We start from the raw sequence: 14539 nt of genomic DNA, 5'->3' as shown, positions 1-14539 counted from the left end.
AGACAGGGTTTCCCTATGTTGCCCAGGCTGGTCTCAGACTCTGGGACTCAGGTGATCATCCTGTCTTGGCCTGGCAATGCACTGGGATTACAGGCATTAGCCACTGTCCTCAGTCTAAGAAAAATTCCTTTAAAGATTTCATATGTAGTCATTTTATATTCCATATCTAAAATTTCAATATCTGAATTGGGAATTTAAGTCTGTTGGTTTTGTGTGTGCCTATGTGTGTATGTGTGTGTGATGCTGCATTTATGGTGGTTTGTTCCTAATATTCTTGGCACTTTAATTTTTTTTAGACAGTCTCACTCTGTTGCCCAGGCTGGAGTGTAGTGGAGCGATCTCAGCTCACTGCAACCTCCACCTCCCAAGTTCATGTGATTCTCCTGCCTCAGCCTCCCGAGTAGCTAGGATTACAGGTGTGTGCCACCATGCACAGCTATTTTTGTATTTTTAATGGAGATGGGGTTTCACCATGTGGGCCAGGCTGGTCTTAAATTCCTGAGCTCAAAGCAATCCACCTCCTCGGCCTCCCAAAGTGCTGGGATTAGAGGTGTGAGCTGCCATTGCCATGCCTGGCCCTTGGCTTTTTTTTTTTGGACGGAGTTTCGCTCTTGTTACCCAGGCTGGAGTGCAATGCTGTGATCTTGGCTCACTGCAACCTCCACCTTCCAGGTTCAAGCAATTCTCCTGTCTCAGCCTCCTGAGTACTGGGATTATGGTATGCACCACCATGCTCAGCTAATTTTTTGTATTTTTAGTAGAATCAGGGTTTCTCCACGTTGGTCAGGCTGGTCTCAAACTCTGACGTCTGGTGATCTGCCCGCCTCAGCCTCCCAAAGTGCTGGGATTACAGGTGTGAGCCACATCACCCAGTCAATTTTTTTGTTTGTTTTTTTTTGACTAAGTCTCACTCTGTCACCCAGGGTGGAGTGCAGTGGTGTGATCATGGCTCACTGCAACCTCTGCCTCCTGGGTTCAGGCAATTATCCTGCCTCAGCCTCCCAAATAGGTGGGACTACAGGTGAGTGCCACCACGCCTGGCTAATTTTTGTATTTTTAGTAGAGACAGGGTTTCTCCATGTTGGTCAGGCTGGTTTCAAACTCCTGACCTCAGGTGATCCACCTGCCTCAGCCTCCCAGAGTGCTGGGATTACAGGCATGAGCCATCATGCCTGGCCTGCATTTTTAAATTTTAAGCTCACATTTGATATCAGAATCCTGAAGCCTAAATTAGGGGTTCCTTTCTCCATAGGGACTATGTTTACTTCTATCAAGAGCCTAGGACTATTAACAAGGGAGCACTTTAACATCCTTTCAGAGTCCTGACTTAACTTGGTAAACTTCAGTTACTCCACCTTGCTGGGGAGTCCAGCCTTGATCTCTAGATTCTGTGTTAATGTTCTTCCCCTCTCTCTCCATCTTCTTCTCTCTATATACACATATATATTATATATGTTCACATATATTATATATAATGGCATTATATGTATTATGTTTATATGTTTTATGCCATTATTTATATACTACATAATGGCATTATATACACACATATATATATACATGATGGGCATGCATACACACACACACACACAACACACACACACACACACACACACAAGCAATCCTCCCTCCTCATGATTGAGACTACAGGTGCGTGCTACTGTGCTGGGCTCCAGTTTCAATCTTTGAGAAGATCTGCTCAGCTCCAGCTAAACAACATTTTTCCTGGTATGCTGCTGTTTAGTTGGGTCAGATGTGGCCAATGAGAATAGGGTCCAGGCCGGGTGCAGTGACTTGTGCTTGTAATCCCAGCATTTTGGGAGGCTGAGGCGGGTGGACCACCTGAGGTTGGGAGTTGGAGACCAGCCTGGCTAACATGGAGAAACCCCACCTCTACTAAAAATACAAAATTAGCTGGGCATGGTGGCACGTGCCTGTAATCCCAGCTACTTGGGAGGCTGAGGCAGGAGAACTGCTTGAACCCAGGAGGTGGAGGTTGCAGTGAGCTGAGATCATGCCATTGCATTCCAGCCTAGGCAATGAGAACAAAACTGTCTCAAAAAAAAAAAAAAAAAAAGGATAGGGTCCAAATGCACACAGAATGTAATACCCAAATTAATTATCTACAGTTTCCTCAGCAAGGATTTGTAAGAAAAAAATAGAAGGGGGATAATTGGCATTGCAAATGAATGGCTTGGCTTGTTCTCTACAAGTGGTATATAAGTGTATCATTTAGAGTTCTGTGTAAGGAATAGAAAACTCAACTCAGACAGATTTAGGAAAAGTAATGTGTTGGGTTACATACTGAGAAGCCTAGAACAGCTGGCTTTAGGAGTAGTTGAACCAGTCGTGCACAGTGGCTCATGCCTGTAATCCTGGCTTTTGGGTGGCTGAGGTGGGAGAATTGCTGAAGCCTGGGAAGTCGAGGTTGCAGGGAGACATGATTATGCCACTGCACTCCAGGCAGGACAACAAAGGGAGACCCTATCTCAAATAATAACAGCAACAACAAACCAAAAAACAAACAAAATGAACGAATGAACCATTTTCTCAACTGATATTGTCAAAAATCTCTCACTCTGTCTTACTTCTGTTTTCTTCTGTGACTTCATTCTCATCCCTATCTATTCCAAGCTTAAATCCTCCTAAGCTTAAATTGAAAAAAAAAAAAAATTCAATTTAAATAAAAAATACAGAGACCCCTCCCCTTCTTTTTAGGATTATTCCTGAAAGGATGAAGCAGTATAATGTTCACGAGCATGAACTCAGGAACCAGACTGGCTCGCTTACTATTTTTGTAGCCTTTGATAGGTTAACTTTTGCAAGCCTTGGTTTCTTCATTTGTATCACAACAGTTCTTACTTCAGGGGGTTGTTATGAGGATTAAAGGAGTTGATATTTGCAAAATGCTTTAAATAGTGGCTAGTACCAAAAAAAAAACCCACAAAAAACGAAAAAAAAAGGGAGGGGGGACTAAATTATCAGGTTTTGATTAGGTTATAAGTTTACTCCAGTGTCCTAAGGGGGTCTGGTTAGAGTTGGGACTTCCTATCCAAACTACATGGATCTGGAGTAATGGAAGGATGGTTTCTTTTTTTTTTTTTTTAGACCGAGTTTTGCTCGTTGTTCAGGCTGGAGTGCAATGGCGCGATCTCTGCTCACTGCAACCTCTGCCTACTGGGTTCAAACGATTTTCCTGCCTCAGCCTCCTGAGCTGCTGGGATTATAGGCGCCCGCCACCAAGCCCCGGTAATTTTTGTTATTTTTAGTAGAGACAGGGTTTCGCCACGTTGGCCAGGCTGGTCTCGAACTTCTGACCTCAGGTGATCGACCTGCTTCAGCCTCTTGAAGTGCTGGGATTACAGGTGTGAGCCACCGCACCTGGCCTCTTTTTTTTTCAGACGGAGTCTTGTTCTGTTGCCCAGGCTGGAGTGCAGTGGCACAATCTCCACTCACTGCACCCTCTGCCTCCCAGGTTGAAGCGATTCTCCTGCCTCAGCCTCCCAAGTAGCTGGGACTACAGGCGCACATCACCACGCCCAGCTAATTTTTGTATTTTTAGTAGAGACAGGGTTTCACCAGGTTGGTCAGGCTGGTCTTGATCTCTTGACCTCGTGATCCGCCTGCCTCGGCCGCCCAAAGTGCTGGGATTACAGGCGTGAGCCACCACCCCTGGCCAAGATGATTTCTTTTAAAAAACGTGGAGGGTCATGACTAAAGGCAAGGGGAATGGATGCTGCATGAACATAAGCAACAAATTGTCTAAGGTAGGAAAGTTAGCAAATTGTTGCCTGAGCGCTCCCTTTATTACACAGTAAACACAAATTCATGCACAATGTTTCTAATAATAAAAGGGGACACAGAGTAATCTGAGAAGATTTCTGTTTATGCCTTTTGTTGTAAATAGGCAGAAACTCTTGGGTAGGCATGGTGGCTCACACCTTTGATCCCAGCACTTTGGGAGGTCCAGGTAGGCAGATCACCTGAGGTCAGGAGTTGGAGATCAACCTGGCCAACATAGTGAAACTCCATCTCTACTAAAAATACAAAAGTAAGCCAGGTGTGGTGACACACGCCTGTAATCCCAGCTACTGGGGAGGCTGAGGCACAAGAATCACTTGAACTCGGGAGGCAGAAATTGCAGTGAGCCAAGATCACGTCACTGCACTCCAGCATGGGAAACAGAGACACCTTCTCAAAAAAAAAAAAAAAAAGAAAAAAGAAAAAGAAAAAGAAAGAAAAAGAAAAGAAATGACACAAACTTCTTTTATTTACAAACTATAAATAGCATTATAGAGTAGCACTATAAAAACTATAAATTTGAATAGCACTTTACTGAACAAAGTACAAACATACATAAGTTAATTTCATCTCCCAAGTAACTGGGACTATAGGCATTCGTCACCATGCCCGGCCAAAGGTATTATTAACCTTAGTTAATGGTAAGGAAACCTAGCAAGCAGAAATATAGACGGATGTAAATTTTGCAGATGATAGTAACAAGTGCTACTTTCTTTTTTTTTTTTTTTTTTTTGAGGCGGAGTCTCGCTCTGTCGCCCAGGCTGGAGTGCAGTGGCCGGATCTCAGCTCACTGCAAGCTCCGCCTCCCAGGTTCACGCCATTCTCCTGCCTCAGCCTCCCGAGCAGCTGGGACTACAGGCGCCCACCACCTCGCCCGGCTAGTTTTTTGTATTTTTTAGTAGAGACGGGGCTTCACTGTGTTAGCCAGGATGGTCTCGATCTCCTGACCTCGTGATCCGCCCGTCTCGGCCTCCCAAAGTGCTGGGATTACAGGCTTGAGCCACCGCGCCCGGCCACAAGTGCTACTTTCTTATTTGTATTCCCACTAAATTTTGTGTTCTATTGGTATTCATCATATGTTAATAATTTCTTTTCTTTTCTTTTTTTGAGACAGAGTCTTGCTCTCTTGCCCAGGCTGGAGTGCAGTGGCACGATCTCAGCTCACTGCAACCTCCGCCTCCCAGGTTCAAGCATTCTCCTGCCTTAGCCTCCTGAGTATCTGGGATTAGAGGAGCATGCCACCACGCCGAGCTAATTTTTCTATTTTTAGTAGAGACGGGTTTCACCACGTTGGTCAGGCTGGTCTCGAACTCCTAATCTCATGATCTGCCCGCCTCAGCCTCCCAAAGTGTTGGGATTACAGGCGTGAGCCACTGTGCCAGGCCATTAATCATTTTTTTCTTTTCTTTCTTTTTTTTTTTTTTGAGACAGAGTCTCGCTCTGTTGCCCAGGCTGGAGTGCAGTGATGCCATCTCGGCTCACTGCAACTTCCGCCTCCCGGGTTCAAGCGATTCTCCTGCCTCAGCCTCCCAAGTAGCTGGGATTACAGGGGCCTGCCACCACCTGCTTATTTTTGTATTTTCAGTAGAGACAGGGTTTTGCCATGTTGGCCAGGCTGGCCTCGAACTCCTAACCTCAGGTGATCCACGCGCCTCAGCCTCCCAAAGCGCTGGGATTACAGGCGTTAGCCACCGCGCCTGGCCGGTAATCATTTCCTTCGCTCAACAAATATTTATTGAGCGCTTGCTACGTACCATGACCTGTTATTGCACAAAACTGGCAATCCATGCATTGCTTACATTCACATTCTTGTGGGGGTAGTGACGGACCATAAAATCAGTTAGAAAAATGTATGTTATGATAGATGGTTATGAGTACTTTAGAGTAAAATTAAGTAGGAGAGGCAGGTAGGAAGTGTGTAGGTATGTTTCAATTTTATATTAGGGTGGTCAGAGTTTGTCATCTATTTCACCTGGTTCACAGTTCCTGCAGGACAGGAACAAATGTCACTTCCATTTGCCTTCATACTTCCAGCACTTAGCACAGCACCAGGAACTCAGGGAGGCAATAACTTTATACTGAATACGTTTTATGCCTTCCTAGAAGCAAGCAGTTGACAAAGGCGTATAACTAGATATTGCCTATAAGGTCCACAATTTGAATAACGTAATCATTTATGATTAATTTTATTCATTTTCATTAACTTAAGCTAAGTTCTTTCAGCACGTTTAGATTACAGAACGAAAGCCGTGTTAACTAGTATTACAGGACTTTTCACGTTTTTCCAAACATCTTCTAGCAACCTCTGGCCCTACAACTACCCATAAGCTTTTGCTTTTCGAAAAACCTCCACAGCCTCTGCTAATTATTTCTTGATCTCGAGTAGTTGTTATGACAACACTTGGGGTTTAACACTGAGGTTGCCGACAGGGCCCAGTTATCAGTTCCTCGAACCTCAAGGAATCACAAAGCAAGGTTCTACACCCCGAAAAACTAAGAAAAGTGCGAAATCCTCTAACACTCCTCGCGCCGTGCCCAGCCGGAATCTTGACCTCAAGATGGCGTCCCGTAGTCGTAAGATTCAGTCGGCTCCAATCAAACATGGCAGTGTGGGTCATAATTTACAGTTCGGGCCTTTCTAGTAGCTGTTAGACGCTGCTTCTCTATGGTTATTCGTCCCGGCTTGGCGAGTCAGAGTCAACAGGGGAGACGATCTATATACGTTCTTCTCTATGGTTCCGCGCTCCACGCCCCCGGCGCAGTGCACGCCGGGCAAGAGGAAGACCTCCAGCAGCTCCCCGCGCAGCGCGGCTGTATTTGCGGCCTGTGCAAGTAGGGGCTCCGGACCTCAATCTCCCTGGCGAGCGGCGGGCAGAAATCTCGAACCAGTGGAGCGCACTCGTAACCTGGATCCTAGAAGGCCGCGAAGGCAGTACCGTTTCCTCAGCGGCGGGTGAGTTTGTGTCCCTGAACGCTTGTGGAAACCAGGAGACCGGGTGCCTCAGCTGGTGGAGGAGGAAAAGCCGGGGTGGCTGCGAAAGCGCCAGGGTGGGGTAGAGATAAGGGGGGGCGCGGAGGCGGGGGTGGGGGAGGGGTCGGCACGAGGCTTGGTTTCTCCTCTTCTCTAAGGCCTGGAAGACCTGTGGGCCCAGCCAGAGCCCGTGGAGGCCAGACCTATGACTTGAGCTTTCCATCTTGCATTGTCGCCCGCTTTCCCTTTCCCTTCCACGTTCCGCCGCGGAGTGAATCGTCTCTGCCCCTCCTGGGCTCCACATTGGACCCAAAACGATCGATCTGCCCCTGGGAAGCCCTTCCCTGAGCCCCCTTACTTACCGGAGCCCCACAATAGGTTTTCGGGCCTGGGGCACTCGCCCCAGCCGTTGCCTTGATGTTAGCCTCCACCCACCCTTTTTAGCGAGGTGCTGGCCACCAACGGATATCTTTCCCTTCCTCTTTGGCCATCTAGAGCCCGCCACCAAGCGAACTGGGCCCCACCCCCTTGGAATTGAGCTAATACCTACCTTTTTAGCACTCTCCTGGCTTGCTTAAGATAGTCATGAATTTTGCCATCCAGCCTCCTTTGAGCATTGGAGGGTGCAGTAAACTGTATATCGCCATTCATTCTAGGCGATTACTAAGCTCCACGTTAAAATGTTACTTTCTCATTTTTCTTTGGTCGTCAATCATGCTTTTAAATACGGTTTTCCGGAATAGACGTAAGACTATGAAGATTTTTCGGAAGTTATGTAATATGGATTTGTATTGCCATGGAAATGCCATTTTGATACTGGGCAGAGTGGAGCCAAGAGAAGGGAAGAGATTGGACCTCTGTTGCACCCTACTGCTGTATTAGTGTGAAGTATTGTGTATTAGGCCGTGGGCAGTAATGTATAAACAATTTTTGTATTATCTTTGGAGCTTTTAATTTTTTTAAAGGCCATTTCCAAAAACATTCAGAGGACTTGAAAGGGATTAAATTGGTCGTAAGTTATTCATGATTCACGTGAATCTTACACTATTCTAATTCATTTAACTTAAAGCCTTGGTTTTTCTTTTTGTTTTTTCTTTTTAAGCTTTGGTTTTTGTTCCTCTGTAAAATGAATTTATAGTAGTATCTATACGTTATTGGGGTTGGAGATTGAGAAAAACGTATGTAAAATCCTTCGTGGGATATCCAGATAACACATAGTAAGCATTTAAATCTATATTGACATAATTTGTTATTTAAGAATTTTCAATAAATGTAAGAGTCCAGCCCTGATTCTTGAATTTTTGTTTGTTTTTTGAGACGGAGTCTTGCTATGTTGCCCAGGCTAGAGTGCAGTGGCGCGATCTCAGCTCACTGCAACCTCCGCCTCTCGGATTCAAGCGGTTCTCCTGCCTCAGCCTCCTGAGTAGCTGGGACTACAGGCGTGCGCCACCACACCTGGCTAATTTTTGTATTTTTAATAGAGACGAGGTTTCACTATGTTGGCCAGGATGGTCTCGATTTCCAGACCTCGTGATCCACCGCCTCGGCCTTCCAAAGTGCTGGGATTACAGGCGCGAGCCACTGTGCCCGGCCTTCTGAATGTATTTTTAAAGTAAAACTAGTCCATGATAACATTGGGTAACTACTTCAGACCTAACAGGAATTTGGAATTTTCAAGTTATGTTTTTGTCCACAGACAAATTAGCAGTGTAGTTTTCTTATTTACGCATGATTTAGTGAAAAATTAAATTATTTTATAGCTTTGGAAGCAAAGGAATCATTTATGACTCAACATCTTGCTTTAGAGATCTCTTGATTGACTTTTCAAACACTACCACTGCCATTCACAAAAGGGGATTTTTGATTCTTCTTAAATAGCTTTTCTACCTTTTTTTGAAATTTGAAAGTTGTTGAAACTAAAGGAAGAACAAAATTCCACTACCCAGAATTATTGGTATTGGCTTTTAACTTTTTATATAGACATAATTTCAAATTTACAAAAAAAGTTGCAAGAATAGTGCAAAAGAAATCTCAGATATCTTTCACCAGATTCCTCAAATGTTAACATTTTGCCAATTTGCTTTATCCTTCTCTTCTCTTCATAGGTTTTTTCTGAAATGTTTTGCTAGTAAGTTGCAGATGTGATGCCCCCTAACCCATAAATACTTAAGTGTGTTTCCTAAAAATTAGGGCTAGTCTTATGTAACAACAGTACAACAATCAAAATCAGGAAACTAACATTGATAAAATACCTAATCTACAGCTCTTAGATTTTGCCGATTTTTCTCAGTTGGTATACTTTTTTTTTTTCTTGAGACGAAGTCTCTCTCTATTGCCCTGGCTGGAGCGCAGTGGCGCGATCTCCACTCACTGCAAGCTCCGCCTCCCAGGTTCACGCCATTCTCCTGCCTCAGCCTCACATGTAGCTGGGACTACAGGCGCCCGCCACCGCACCCGGCTAATTTTTGTATTTTTAGTAGAGACGGGGTTTCACCGTGTTAGCCAGGATAGTCTCGATCTCCTGAACTCGTGATCTGCCCGTCTCGGCCTCCCAAAGTGCTGGGACTACAGGCGTGAGCCACCGCGCCCGGCCACTTTTTTTTTTTGGAGGTGGAGTCTCGCTCTGTCGCCCAGACTGGAGTGTAGTGGCACGATCTTACCTCACTGTAACCTCTACCTCCCGGGTTCAAGCAATTCTTTTGCCTCATCTTCCATACAAGCTGGAATTATAGGCACCCGCCACCATGCCTGGCTAATTTTTGTATCTTTAGTAGCGACGGGGTTTGAGCATGTTGTCCAGTCTGGTCTTGGAACTTCTGACCTCATGTGATCTGTGTGCCTTGGCCTCCCAAATTGTTGGGATTACAAGTGTGAGCCACCGCACTCGGCTAGTATACTTTTTTAAAAATGGCAACTATGTGAACTATATTGACATAGAAAATTCACCTGTAAATGCACAATTCAATGATTTTTGGTAAATATACAAAGTTATGCATCCATTACCCCGAAAGGATTCCTTCTTCTGTTTTCAAGTCACCCTGTTCCACCCCAGTTTCAGGCAAGCACTCACTTTTCTCTATAGATAGTAGTAGATAGTGCTACTTTTTTGTTTGGTTTGGTTTTTGAGATGGGGTCTCTTTCACCCAGGTTGAAGTGCAGTGCTACGATCTTGGCTCACTGCAACTTCTGCATTTCAAGCTTAAACAATCCTTCCACCCCAGCCTCCCGAGTAGCTGGGACCACAGGTGCACGCCACCATGCCTGGCTAGTGTTTTGTATTTTTGGCAGAGATAGGGTTTCACCATGTTGCCCAGGCTGGTCTGGAACTCAGGCTCAAAGGATCCACCTGCCTCGTCCTCCCAAAGTGCTAGGATTACAGGTATGAGCCATTGCGCCCAGCCTTGTTTTTGTTTTTAAAAAGATGGATTCTTCATGTATTGCTTAGGCTGGAGTGCAGTGGCTATTCACAGGCGTAATCCCACTACTGATCAGTTTGGGAGTTTTGCCCTTCTCTATTGGCAACCTGGTGATTCCCTCTCATCCCAGGAGGTCACCATGTTATTGCTGAATGAACTTAGCATGAACACCTCATCGGTAGTGTGCTGCAGCCCCAGAACTCCAGGGCTCAGGCGATCCTCCTGCGTAGCTGTGACTATAGGCATGCACAGGAGTGTTGCTCTTTAATCATTGAAATTGTAAAACAACAAAGTGGCAATGTCAGAAAAAGATCAACGTTTTTGGAGATTTCAAAACAATTGAGTATTTTCATACTTCTGAAAAGCTTTGCTGTAAAAGTAGTTTTTCTGTTAAGCATTTCCCATTCTTCTTTGGGCATAAAACACTTTTTTTTTTCTAGGAATAATTCCTGCAGACCTGATACATAACTGGAAGTAGATATTGAATGAATGAGTGAGTTGTATGTGAATATTCGCTGAGAGGAATCTCAGTGCATTCTTAGCATTTCGGAAATTTGGCACATAGTATATTGATGGAGCTAGTCTAAAATCTATCCTGGGAGAAATAATTTTGTTTCTATCTGGGTAAGTCTGCAATAGGGGAATGCTTATTAGCAGTATTTTACTATATTTTGGATACTTGCAGTATTAAGAGTGCAGAAAAAAGAATAGTCTGAAAGATTTAAAGAGAAAAAAGTGAAAAAAAGAAAAGCTGAGTGCATGCATATGTTGAGTACTAGAGGTAAGTCTTCAGGGTTTCTTTTTGGACCAAATTTCTTGAGATAAAATTTGCACACAATAAAATGCATCTGTTTTAATTTCAGTGAGTTTCAACAGATGCATATACCTGTGTGACCACCGCCACACTAGAGATAGGAAATACTTCCATCATAGTTTTCTGTTATTTTATTTAATTTTTGGGAGGCCTTGCTCTGTCACCCAGGCTGGAGTGCAGTGGTGTGATCTCGGCTCATTGCAACGTCCACCTCCCGGGCTCAAGCGATTCTCCCAACTCAGCCTCCTGAGTATCTGGGACCATAGTGCGTGCTACCACACCTGGCTAATTGTTTGTATTTTTGGTAGAGATGGGGTTTCACCATGTTGCCCAGGCTGCTCTTGAACTCCTGAGCTCAAGTGATCCGCCTGCCTTGGCTTCCTAAAGTGCCGAGATTATGGGCATGAGCCATTGCACCTGGCCCAGGTTCCTGTTATTATCATGAGCTATAAAGTTTCATGCTTAGCAGGAAAAGGTGCTTTGAACCTTCTAAAAGTGAGATACTTTCAATATTTTAAAAAATACTGTAGAAGTGATTTCAGTACCATAAGATAACTGCATTTCTCTCTCTTAAATCCCACATATTATATAATCCCTCAGCAAATCCTATTGGCTGCCTTCAAAATATATCCAAGATCCAACAACTTGATAACGCTTTTACCACTACCACCTGTTCCAGGCCACCATCTCTCCAGGCTACCATCTCTTATATGGATTATTGTGCCAGTCTCTTTCTTCTATCCTGTTCCCTTCCAGGCTTGACACAGTGGCCAGTGATAATGTTAAAATGTGACAAGTCAAAAACTCTTCAAGGCCGGGCGCCGTGGCTCAAGCCTGTAATCCCAGCACTTTGGGAGGCCAAGATGGGCGGATCACGAGGTCAGGAGATCAAGACCATCCTGGCTAACACAGTGAAACCCCGTCTCTACTAAAAATACGAAAAACTAGCCGGGTGAGGTGGGGGGTGCCTGTAGTCCAAGCTACACTGGAGGCTGAGGCAGGAGAATGGCGTAAACCCAGGAGGCGGAGCTTGCAGTGAGCTGAGATCCGGCCACTGCACTCCAGCCCGGGCGACAGAGCGAGACTCCATCTCAAAAAAAAAAAAAAAAAAAAACTCTTCAAATGATTTTCATCTCGTTCAGAGTTAAAACTAAAATGTTTACAGTGTGCCCTACACTCTACACGTAACACTCGGTATTTATCTCTGATTTTCTTCATTTATTCTGCTCCAGTCATACTGTTGGCCTTGCTGTTCCTCCCTCAAACACACCATTCCTGCTTCAGCCTCTTTGTATTTGTCTTTTCCTTTGCTTGGAAGTCTCTTTCCCCCAGATACGAGTAGGACTTCCTGCCTCTTGCCTCTTTTAAATCTTTGTTCTAATCTTCACCTTCTTGGTGAGGCCTAATCACTGTATTTAAAATAAACTACTCTGTAGCTCTCTTCCCTAATTTATTTTTCTTCAAAGTACATACCAACTTTCAATGTATTATGATTTATTTTGTTTATCATATATGGGTAACAACAGATAAGCTTTGCTTATGATTATAAAAGTTAGTTCTCAGTCAGTTTCACATGGCAAAACATATAAACCTGTGTTGAAATAAGTAGTTGGTAATCTCCTTTTAGGCTGCTTAAAGTGGACATAGTATTTATCATAGATGAGAAATGTTTTCTGAATTTCCATGAGAGACTTTTTTTTTTTTTTTTGGAATGGAGTCTCGCTCTGTCGCCCAGGCTGGAGTGCAGTGGTGCGGTCTTAGCTCACCACAACTTCCGCCTCCCAGGTTTAAGCAATTCTCCTGCCTCAGCCTCCTGAGTAGCTGGGACTACAAGGCGCCTGCCACCACGCCTGGCTAAGTTTTGTATTTTTAATAGAGACGGGGTTTCACCATGTTGGCCAGGCTGGCCTCGGCCTCCCAAAGTGCTGGGATTACAGGTGTGAGCCACCGCACCCCAGAGAGGCCAATTATCTTAAAGGAATATCCATAAAAATGAGCTGTTAACTGGTATTTTTGCCTTCACCTTTGAAGTCTAACCTATCAACAAGCAAGTTTTGGCAGCTCCAAATAAGAGGAATATGTTATGGAAAAATTTGAAGTGAATGGAATGAGTATATTGGCATAAACAAAAATTAAATATATTTGGTTAACTCTGTGGGATGAATTACACATTTAAAAACCATAAAATATAACTTAAAATACCAGGAATAATAGAGTTTTACTTTTTTGTTTGTTTGTTTTTTTAGACGGAATCTTACTCTCACTCAGGCTGGAATGCAGTGCCTTTGCCTCTTGAGTAGCTGGGATTACAGGTACCCGCCACCACACCCCACTAGTTTTTGTATTTTAGTGGAGATGGGGTTTCACCATGTTGGCCGGGCTGGTCTTGAACTCCTGACCTCAAGTGATCTGTCTGCCTCGGCCTCCCAAAGTGCTGGCATTACAGGGGTGAGCCACTGCACCCGGCTAATTTTTTTTTTTTTTTAGCTGAGACTTGCTCTGTCGCCAAGGTGGAGTGCAGTGGCGCAGTCTTCGCTCACTGCAACCCCTGCCTCCCGGGTTCAAGTGATTCCCCTGCCTCAGGCTCCTGAGTAGATGGGACTACAGGTGCACGTTACCACGTCCGGATAATTTCTTGTATTAGAGATGGGGTTTTGCCGTGTTGGCCAGGTTGGTCTCGATCTCCTGACCTTGTGATCAGCCTGTCTCAGCCTCCCAAAGTGCTGGGATTACAGGCATGAGCCACTGCCCCTGGCCGAGAGTTTTGCTTATTAAGCATTATTTATATCTAATACTAGTGGAGGAAAAGCGGTTCTAAAGATGAATTCATGGCCCAGTCTTGTAACCGTTGTGAGGCTAGGCACTGGGCCATTGCTAGGATATAGTATGCGGCATGAGATAGTATAATAAATTTGTTTATTGAAGTCCTCAGAGTTTGTTTACTGATTTATTCATTAATCAGTTTATTCAACAGGTATGAAAACCAACTACCCTAAGAAAGCGCTGAGATAGGCTATTGTAATGTTAATAGAAGAGCTTCTGTAAGTAGGACAGTAGCCCTGTTTTAAGAAGAGGTACAACCCCCAGTTTGGTTTTGGTCAAAGAGTTTTACAGAAAGTTTATTTTAAAACTCAACACATTTGCAGTCTTGCAATCTTGTGTTTTTCCTTTGTTAATATGTGCTCATAACCTACCTAATGTTTAAAAAGTTTCTAGTACCTCATTTGCCAAGTATATTAAATCCTTCTAGGGGCTGGGCAAGGTGGTTTATGCCTGTAATCCGAGCACTTTGGAAGGCTGAGGCCGATCACTTGAGGCCAAGAGTTGGAGACCAGCCTGGCCAAACATAGTGAAACCCCATCTCTACTAAAAATACAAAAATTAACTGAGTTTGGTGGCATGCACCTGGTGGTGTGCACCTGTAATCCCAGCTAGGCTGAGGCAGGAGAATCGCTTGAACCCGACAGGCGGAGGTTGCAGTGAGCCAGATGGTGCCTCTGCACTCCAGCCTGGGCGACAGAGCAAGACTCCATCTAA

The 14539-nt window shown here is 44.5% G+C and overlaps 1 protein-coding gene across 1 annotated transcript in view; it reads left to right on the top strand.

Annotated features, from left to right (window-relative positions):
- Positions 1 to 6490: 6490 nt before the first annotated feature.
- RBM25 (RNA binding motif protein 25) overlaps positions 6491 to 14539 on the top strand; it is a 70535-nt gene continuing 62486 nt past the window's right edge. The window contains exon 1 of the mRNA XM_033187525.1: positions 6491 to 6754. The gene's annotated coding sequence lies outside the window, so the exon portion shown is untranslated. The remainder of the gene's footprint in view (positions 6755 to 14539) is intronic.

Source organism: Trachypithecus francoisi, unplaced genomic scaffold (assembly GCF_009764315.1).
Source record: "Trachypithecus francoisi isolate TF-2019V2 unplaced genomic scaffold, Tfra_2.0 Lachesis_group3, whole genome shotgun sequence".
Lineage (NCBI taxonomy): Eukaryota > Metazoa > Chordata > Mammalia > Primates > Cercopithecidae > Trachypithecus > Trachypithecus francoisi.
The sequence above is the reverse complement of the archived record's forward strand: the minus strand, read 5'-3'. Positions and strand labels throughout refer to the sequence as shown.